The following is a 10,900-nucleotide window of genomic DNA, read 5'->3' on the forward strand; positions in this document are numbered from 1 at the left end:
GTTGCTTTGGGATGGAATGTTCTGAATATGTCTGTGAAGTCCATTTGGTCCAGTGTGTCATTTAAAGTCTTTATTTCCTTGTTGATCTTTTGCTTAGATGATCTGTCCATTTCAGTGAGGGGGGTGTTAAAGTCCCCCACTATTATTGTATTGTTTCGATGTGTTTCTTTGCCTTTGTTATTAATTGGCTTATATAATTGGCTGCTCCCATGTTAGGGGCATAGATATTTACAATTGTTAGATCTTCTTGTTGGATAGACCCTTTAAGTAGGATATAGTGTCCTTCCTCATCTCTTATTACAGTCTTTGGTTTAAAATCTAATTTGTCTGATATAAGGATTGCCACCCCAGCTTTCTTTTGGTGTCCGTTAGCATGGTAAATGGTTTTCCACCCCCTCACTTTCAATCTGGGGGTGTCTTTGGGTCTAAAATGAGTCTCTTGCAGACAGCATATCGATGGGTCTTGTTTTTTATCCAATCTGATACCCTGTGTCTTTTGATTGGGGCATTTAGCCCATTTACATTCAGGGTAACTATTGAAAGATATGAGTTTAGTGCCATTGTATTGCCTGTAAAGTGACTGTTACTGTATATTGTCTGTGTTCCTTTCTGGTCTGTGTTGCTTTTAGGCTCTCTCTTTGCTTAGAGGACCCCTTTCAATATTTCTTGTAGGGCTGGTTTCGTGTTTGCAAATTCCTTTAGTTTTTGTTTGTCCTGGAAGCTTTTTATCTCTCCTTCAAGGTATTGGGCTTTCAAGTAATCCTCTGGTGAGAAGACATTTTCATTCCATAAAGTTTCACAACAGAATATTTTCTAGAAACAATTTACTTGACATCAAGAAATTGGACTCAACTTAGAATCATAGGTTTGTTCTCTCATTCTGAAAAAAGTTTATTATTTTCTTTTAAGATTTTATTTATTTATTTATTTGAGAGAGAGAGAGAGAGAGAGAGACAGCATGAGAGGAGAGAGGGTCAGAGGGAGAAGCAGGCTCCCCGCTGAGCCAGGAGCCTAATGTGGGACTCGATCCCAGGACTCTGGGATCACGACCTGAGCCGAAGGCAGTCGCTTAACCAACTGAGCCACCCAGGCGCCCACAAGTTTATTATTTTTTTCTTCATTTCCTAATTTCTTCTTCTTTCTTATGTCTGTGGTTTGAGCCACATGGCCACCCATTTACCTTCCATTTTAGTACCCTCTATCGCCTCCATTCACACGTCTTTTTTAATGCATTATCCACAGGCACTGTGAATACTTATCTAATATGCAAATATGATCATTCTTTTGCAATCTCTTAATCAGTCCAACTGCTGATCAAGACTCTATGAGCACTGGGTGTTATACACAACTGATGAATCATTGAACGCTACATCAGAAACTAATGATGTACTATATGTTGGCTACCTGAATTTAAATTAAAAAAAAGGTATGGATCTATGGTTCTCTTTTCTTGTGATGTCATTGTCCAGCTTTGGTATTGGGTAAATACTGCCTTAAGAAAATGAATTAGTGTTCCACTTACTTCTATTTTTTAAAGTGTTTGAGAAAGATTGAGATTTCTTTATTAAACAATTAATAAATATTGGGGCACCCGGGTGGCTCAGCTGGTTAAGCATCTGCCTCAGTTCAGGTCATGATCCCAGGGTCCTAGGATCGAGCCCCATTTTGGGCTCCCTGCTCAGTGGGGAGCCTGCTTCTCCCTCTCCCTCTGCCTGCCGCTCTGCCTGCTTGTGCTCTCTCTATCTCTCTGTGTCAAATAAATAAAATCTTTTAAAAAAAGACTCTATGAGTAGATCACATTCTAATTTGCCAGTCTAATTTTTCACTATTCTCTGACATAACTAATCACACCGAAAACAAACAAACAAAAGCCAAACAAAACAAAACAAAACTGCCACTCCTACTACGCCATGTTCACTTTTGTCTCAGACTTTGAGTAAACCATTTTTCCTGAAAGGGACAGGAGATTTCCCTGTGGAAATCTCCATCTTTTCTGACTTTGCACAAGGACCAGTTCTTGCAAGACATATCTATCAATATTTTGATAGTGAAATGATTTTGATAGTGAAATGTAACAGTAGGAAAGAAGACTCCAGAGATATCTTACTCTTCACCTCTAAGGCTGAAGTTTTTAATAATCCTGGGGGTTTCTTAAGTGTTCCGTCCTCAACTTACATTTCTTGTAGCATTCACAGTGTTGTAATGGTTGAATCGCTCATCTGTCTGTCTTCTCACTAATGTAAATGTTCCTAGAAGACATGGCAGAGATGTATCTTTCCCTGTAGCCTCATTTACAGGACTTCACCTTGCCCACTCTATGTACCAAATGGCAAAATCTTTTTTTTCCTACAATTTTGTTAAGTTGAAAGATTTTCAATAACTCACAGACAGCGAGTTTCTGGGACATGTAGAAGTGGGAACTTTGTAGGAAAATGCATCTACTATAGCCTGAAAGCTTGGGATCCACCCCTCTCCCCAATTCATATGTTGGATCCTAAGACCCAATGTGATGATACTTTGAGGTGAGGCCTTGGGACAGTGATTAAATCATGAAGGTAGAGACCTCATGAATGGGATTAGTTCTCTTATAAAAGAGACATGTAAGGACACAGGGGAAAGACAACCATCTATGAACCAGGAAGCTTACTCTCATCATACACCTGATCTGTCAGCACCTTGATCTTGGACTTTTCAGCTTCCAGAACTGTGAGAAATATATTTCTGTTGTTTTTAAACTACCCAGTTTATGGTATTCTATTATAACAATGCAAACAGACTAAGAAAACATCTGAGAAAAAAGTGGAAGCTTTATGCGTTGCTTGTCAAAAGCAGAATAAAATAAATTCATAAATTCATGTTAGTTCTGCTGTGAGTGTCATGAATTGATAAGGTGGTGATAACTGGCTAAACATTTATATTGTCATCCCTGAAAATCAAAGGCTGCTTATGTGTGGGATTTTGTGTGACAAATGTGTCAAATTGGTGAATTGAAAGTATCTGCAGTGTTTTGCCCACATGCATTTCCACTAAGATATGTATGTGTGTGTTAAGTATACATACATATAATATACATATGAAAGAATTGAGGGTTACATTTTCTTTTTGCTCTTTTTGAGTTTTTTCCTTGTGCCTGCTAAATTATTTTTTTGTAGATGATGTAAACAAAATATTTAAGAGGACTGTGATAATTCAAAATCAAAGTCTCTAAGGATAGCAGTGAATAAAAAATACATTGTTTACTCTCCTTGAATCATTTACATGAATGTCTACATTATTTACCTCAACAAATGCTTCATTCTCCATTGGAAGGAACTGTTTTGCAATATTTTGAAAATCATTTACAGAAAGTACTATATTTCACAAAATTGATTGTATAATTTTTTACCGATTGTGTTCAAGCTAAATAGTTATTTAGGACAACATCCCTACACTATAATCATAAAACAATAGCATATTAGAAAGTATTGAGATTTTTTCTTGCCTAGAATATACACAGCCACTTGCCTGTTAAAAAATAAGAATCCTACTTATTTTTTATATTATTATAAATGCAAGTGGAGGATATGGTTTTTTGATATTGTCTTCTCTTTAATTGATATTGTGTTTTTATTTGCAGTAAATGGGTGGAAGTAAATCACTGTAAGTTGGGAATGGTATTTAAATGAATAAGTATTTTAGTGTCAAAAGTTTCTTCAGTTCTATCAAGAAAACTTGAATAGTTTGTAGTGATGTATTATAGCACTGTTTGTTTACTTAACCCTTTAAAACAGCTTTGCTACTTTATTGATTTCTGTCCACAGAAATCAGAACTTATTCTCCAGTATTGTTTTCAATAATAATTTCTATTGAGGAATACTCAGGCTCAGAACTTCCTTCCTCAGCCATATGTACTAATAACCTCATCAAAGGCATTTTTCATCTCTATTACAGTGTGATCTCTAGCATTTTTGTTAGTTCTTTGTTGGGTTTTCCATCTCTCCACTTACATTGCCTTTTTGTTCTTATTGCTATCTACTTTGTCCATTAGAGTCCTGAGCATGCCAATCATAGTTGTTTTAAGTTCCTGGACTGATAATTCCCATATCCCTGCTGTGTCTGGTTCTGATGCTTGCCCTGTCTCTTCAAGTTGTGTTTTTGTGCCTTTTAGTATGTCTTGCAATTTTTTCTTGATAGCCAGACATGTTCTTTCAGGTAAAAGGAACGGCTCTAAATAGGCCTTTCATTATGTGGTGATGAGTAGGGAAGTGTTCTCCAGTCCTGTGATTAGGTCTCAGTCTTTTAGCGAGTGTATGCCTCTGGAATGGGACCTTCATAAGTGTGTCTCAGTTTTTTTTCCTACCCCTTTATATGAGACAGATTGATTAGAGTGGGCTGGGGTTGGGTACTTCCCTTCTCCCAGTGGAAGGCTGGAGGGGACTTGAGTTGAGTCTGTCCTTCCCCCCCCAGGTCAGTTAGGTTTTGATAATACCCCAGGAGTTAGGTGGCTCTGGTTAACTAGTTTCTCCTGAGGGCAGGTCTTGTGAAGAAGAACACAGTGCTCTGGCCAATTTCAGAATTGTTCTTTTCCCCTTCTCCCTGCTGGAACCCCAAGGGGATTTTTCTCCAGTATTTACTGTGGGAATTTGGTCAAACTCCTCGAGATAAGTATTACAATATTGTGGGGCTCCCCTGGAGTTTTTAACACTTGGAGGTGTCCACACTCAGCCTCCAGCAATTCATCAATTACAGTTCAGGTTTTCTTACCTTGGTTCCCAAGGTGGTTTCTGCTCATGAGTTTCTGCTCTGGTGAGTCTTAACTCCCTCTATTTGCCTGTCTGTTTCTCCAGTCTTGGAGAAAGCAGTTGTCTTTGTGTCTTCCTCTCTGTTATGGATCCAGAACACATTGTTGATTTTTCAGTATGTTCAGCTTTTTCCTGTTAAGACCAAGTGTGGACTTCCAAGCCCCTTCACATGGAACTGGAAACTAAAAGTCTTTTGAGACGTATTTTATCTTCCTCTTTGGTCTGGAGGAGTTTATGTAGGATTGTCATTAAATTTTCCTTATGGGTTTGTTAGACTTCATCAAGAGAGTAATCCTTGTCTTGAATCTTGGGGGGATATTTTAACAAATGTACTTTTTATATAGATGTGAGGCTATTTTGATTGTTTCCTCTTGAGTGAGATTTGACAGTTTCTGACTTTAAAATAATTTGTCAATTTCATCTAAGTTGTTAAATTCCTTAGAATTAAGTTGTTTATGTTATGTTTTATTATTGAAATGTCTATGGGAACTGTAGTGATGATCCTCTTTCATTCCTGATATTGGTAACTTGCATCCTTTTTCTTTCTTGCCTGAGCAGTCTGGAACTATTGACAATTTGGACAGGATAATCCTTGCGAGGACTGTCCTGTGCATTGTAGAATATTCATTAGCATCTTTGGTCTCTATCCACTAGATGTCAGAAGCATGTCCCCCTTGACAACCAAAAATATATCCAGACATTGACAAATGTCACCTAGGGGAAAAATCCCTTCCAGTTGAAAACGACTGATCTGGTTAGATATTAATTGAAGGTACTAATTCTTTGAAAGACCCAGCTTTTGGTTTCATTGATAGTCCCTGGTTTTCTGCTATTTCTTTTTTTTCCCTAGTTGTATTTTATTTTTTATTTTTTAAAATTCTTTATTTACAAATAATTCAATTTTGTTAACATATACTGTATTATTAGTTTCAGGGGTAGAATTTAGTGATTTATCAGTTGCATATAACACCCAGTGCTCATTACATCAGGTGCCCTCCTTAATGCCCATCACCCAATTACCCATCCCCCAACCCACCTCTTCTCCAGCAGCCCTGTTTGTTTCCTAGAGTTAAGAGTCTCTTATAGTTTGCCTCCCTCCCTGTTTTTACCTTATTTTCTTTTTCCTTCCTTTCTGCTTTGTTCATCTGTTTTGTTTCTTAAATTCCACATATGAGTGAAATCATATGATATTTGCCTTTCTCTGACTTATTTCACATAGATTATACCCTCTAGGTCCAACCATGTTGTTGCAAATGGCAAGATTTCATTCCTTTTTATGGCTGAATAATATTCCTGTGTGTGTATGTGTGTTGTGTGTGTGTGTGTGTATCACATCTTCTTTATTCATTCATCAATTGATGGACACTTGGGCTGCTTCCATAATTTGGCTATCATAAATAATATTGCTATGAATATAGGGGTGCATGTATCCCTTTGAATTAGCATTTTTGTATTTTATTTTTTTTAGTAGATTACTAGTTGTCTGATTACTGGGTAGTTCTATTTTTAACTTTTTGAGGAAATTCCACACTGTTTTCCACAGTGGCTTTACCAGTTTGCATCCCCACCAACAACACATGAGGGTTCCTTTTTCTCCACATCCTCAACAACACTTGTTTCTTGTGTTTTTGAATTTAGCCATTCTGAAAGATGTAAGTTTGGAATTGCCTTTTAATTCTTCTTTTACCCATAGCTTAATTAGAAATGTGTTGCCTAGTTTTTCCAATATTTAGGATTTTTTTAAAACATTTTATTTATTTATTTATTTATTTATTTATTTAGAGCGTGAGTGGGGGTAGGGGCAGAGAGAGAGGGAGAGAATCTCAAGTAGACATACTGAGTGTGGAGCCTGACATGGGGCTTGACCTCACCACCCTGAGATCATGACCTGAGCAGAAATCAAGAGTTCATCACTCAACCAACTGAGCTACCCAGGTGCCCTGAGGAATTTCTCTATTACCAATTTCTGGTTTTAGCAATATATTTTACATTAGTTTTTCTTACCTACTCTTAAGCAACTCCTGTGCTTTACAGTACTAGCATATCTTAATTTGTCCAAAGCAGATTTTTACTGCTCAACAGCCATATTTGGCTAGTGTCTGTTGTATTAGAAACCATAGTTTATTTAATGTTCATATTTTCACTTTTAACTGTGTAATTCTATTTATAGTAGATTTTCATAGCATTTTGTTAGTTTTTCTTTTTATACTCTCTGATAATATTTGCTTTTTAATATTAAACCATTTAATGTTTATAATAATCTTGTTAATTGTTCTGCCAATTTTTTTCTATTTATTACATCAACACATTGTCTTTTTTCCTCTTTTCTTGTCATCTTTTGAATTAATTGAATTTTTTTTTTTCCATTTTATCTCCATTCTTCCTTATTATCTGTACTACTTTGTTTTAGTTTTTGGTAGTTACTCTGAATTTAAAAATACCCATATTTAACTTATCAAAGTCTACCTCCAAATATTAAACTATTTCACATGGAGTGTAGGAAGATACCAATGTATATTTTCATTTTGCTTCTCCTCTTACTTAGCTTATTTTTAATATATAATTTATATATGTTACAAAATTTATAAGGAATTATTATTTTGATCATATTGTTATATTTTAAATGTTTTTTTTTTGAAAAATAAACTCTGTTTCATTGGGTTTTTTCTATTGTTTTTCAATTTTATTGATTTCTGCTCTTATGTCCTTTTTTTCTTTATGTTTTGGATTTATTTTGGTCTTACTTTTCTGGTTCTTTGAAGTAGGAGCCTATATTATTTATCTGAGACTTCTCTGTTTCTAATGTGAGCATTAAGTGCTGTTAATTTTCTCCTCAGTACTGCTTTAGTTCATCCTACATTTTTACATATATTATGTTTTTATTTTCACTCAGATCCGTGGTTTTATTTTTAACTATTTACTTATTTAGTTTAAAGAGAGAAAGAGCATGTGCAAGTGGGGAGAGGGGCAGAGGGAGAAGGAGAGAGAATCTTAAGTAGACTTCATGCTGAGTGTGGAGCCAATGTGGGGCTATCCCAGGACCCTGAGATCATGACCCAAGCTGAAATCAAGAGGCAGATGCTCAACTGACTGAGCCACCCAGGCATCCCAGATCCATGGGCTTTTGTAACAATTTCTTTTGAGCCTTTCTCTTTGACCTATAAATTATTTAGTAGTGTGTTGTTTAATCGCCATATGTTTATAGAGATCTTCCTGTTGTTTTTCTGTTACTGATTTCTAGTTTAACACCCTTAAATTTAGAGAATACACTCTATATGATCTCAATTCTTTTGAACTTGTCTAGATTTTTTTTTTTATGCCCCAGGTCTATAGAACCTATCTTATAAAAATACCATGGATACTCTGAAAAAAAAGGTATTCTGTGGTTTTTGATTTGAGTTTTCTATATAGATTCATTAGCTCTTGTTAGATGATTGTGCTATTTGCCTTCATTTTGAAGACTAAATTTTTTTTAGTGCTCAGAACTCTTTTTTGATTGTTATTAGTTTTATCATCTTGAGGCTAGAATTTTATTCTCTTCTGGCTTCATTCTTGCTATCAACAATCATTCTCTTATTTTTTAAAGGTAATCTGTATTTTTATTGTTTTTGCTTTGAGGCGACTTTGGAAAGAATGATTCCATAAAATGGAAAGAATAATCATTTTATAATTAGGCAAATCCTACAAAAATCCTATCAATTGATTGAATTATAGAATCATTTTGAACTGATTCAAACAAGTTGAATAAATTCTGGTGTCAGGAATATGGAACCAGCATAGATTTTTGTGAATCTTTCCAAAGTCTTTCATAAAAGACGTAGAGATCAACTAAGGGTGGAATGAAAGCAAAAAGACAACTTAGCATTAACCAGCCAACTTTGTTGTCTTTTTAGGCATTCATGCTTTCCCCATATTTTTTAAGTGCCTGTATTTTTCTACCAGCTGCAGTATTTCCCTCAACTAGGACATTTTCCTAGGTCACCACTAACAAAAGCATTAGTAAGGAATCACCACCTTTTACCAGGATGGCTTCTTCTGTTATGAAAAGTAGTTTGGCCAGTCTCAAATTACGACCTGCTTGATTGGATTCCTCCTGGTACTACTGGTGCTAGTCTGCCTTCTGAGATGAAGGCATAAAAACGGGATTAATGCAAAAGTACTGTACCAGGAGAAATGCCTCTTTGAGGGGAAAAAAAATAGTTCACCAGGAAGAGGTGGAAGAAATAGCAGACATAATAAGAGTCTGGCCCTGAGTGAGGTGGAGGCAGGAAAGGTTGGGCAAAAGCCTCCTAGATGTCCATAGTCTAAATCTATCATGGAACCTTCAAGCCAAAGATGGCCCTCAGAGGAGTCTTATGTCTCCCAGAAGTGGGTATGCTTTTCCATTCTTGTGGGGTTCTGTCATTGGTTAGGTTCAGCCCATTGGAAGCTTGGGCCTTGTTCCAAATGCAGTCATGGATTTCAGAGCACTATCTGGGACCTTGGTTCATTACACTCTGTAGTTGGAGGTCTGTTTGGTGCATACTCAAGGCAGCATGGATTCTTAAATTTATAAAAACTTTTGCCTCAGTGTTAAGTGATATCACTGGCCAGTTTCCTAAAGATACAGTGTAGCTTATTGAACTAGTGCGTTCTATTCTAGAGAAGGTGTGAGTTAGTAGCATTAATATCTCTATCTTATATATGAAGAAAATGAAGTTAGAAGACAAATAATTTGCTCCTATTCATTTAGCTAGTTAATGAGATAACTTAAGATTCAAACTCACATCTGTCTGAATCCCAAGTCCACACTGAAACAACTATGGATACGGTGAAACAAATGTCTTAAAGTTTGACATTACTAATAGTCAAAAAAGCAAAAATTGCTTTTTTATTGGAGGAAAAAGTAAGTGGGATCTGAGGGTATAAGGCCGGAGAGAGGGGGATGAAGAATCTTATTTTATTTTTTAAAAATTAATGAACTTTATTTCTTTTCCAGATTTTCTGGGCTACTCTTGGCTTTTTGCATTTCCATATAAATTTTAGAATCAATTTGTCAAATCTTTTCCCTTTACCAAAAATACCCCCAAACTTACTAAACTGCAGGTTAGATTGCTTTGAATCTTTAGATCAATTCTAAAGGAATTATAATATTGAACATTCCAGCCCATAAATCTAATAACTATTCACTTATTTAGGTGTTTTATTATACTCACTTTTTTTTTTTTTTTAGATTGATCTCAGGATACTTACTGGTTTCTTTTTTTAATGCTATTGTAAATGGTACACTTTAAAAAATTCAGTTTCTGATTGTTGCTAGCATATAAAAGTACAAGTGATTTTTGTATGTGTCTTGGTATTCAGAAATCTTGCTAACTCTATTAGTTTATTGGTAAATTCTTTTAGATTGTGTACTTGATCATGTCATCTGCAAATAATGGCATTTTATTTTCTTCCCACTCAATCCAATTTTTTTTAAACATTATTTCCTTAGCCTGAGACCTAAGGTACTATCTTTTCCCAACATACAGTGATGTTGAAAGAATTTTATAGCAGACATCTGTATATCCACTAGATCCTACCATTCTAGATTTACTGTTTACCATACTTGCCTTATATACATCTATCAGTCCTTCTATCTATCCATCAATTCATTCTTTATTTTATTCTTTTTTAGATGCATTTTGAAGCAGTTGCAGACATTAGTACACTTCCCCCGAAACACTTTGGCATGCCTATCAGTATCTAGTGCCATTGTAAATAGGAGAGGTGATAATGGACATCCTTTTCTTGCTCCCAATATTAGAAGGAAAATTTTTGATATTTTAAGAATGATGTGTTTGTTGTAGGTTTTGTGTAGATAATCATTATCAAATTAAGATCATTTCCTTATTTATTTTAGATTTCTAAAATAAACATCTCACCTGATGATTTTTGAATTGTTTTTGTTTTTTTTACAAAAGAAAGTATTGAGTGATAGTGAAACAAAAAGGATGAAGTAATTTTAGAAGAAAAAAAATTATGCAATTTTATTTACTTGTCTCTAGGTATTTCTTATATATAGCAACATGGTGAGAGTTAAGCTACCAAAACAAAATACTCACCAGAAGAGGTAAACCTTGTCTATAGGTCATCCCACT

The sequence above is a fragment of the Phoca vitulina genome, unplaced genomic scaffold (genome assembly GCF_004348235.1).
Source record: "Phoca vitulina isolate PV1807 unplaced genomic scaffold, GSC_HSeal_1.0 scaffold9, whole genome shotgun sequence".
Classification (NCBI taxonomy): Eukaryota; Metazoa; Chordata; class Mammalia; order Carnivora; family Phocidae; genus Phoca; species Phoca vitulina.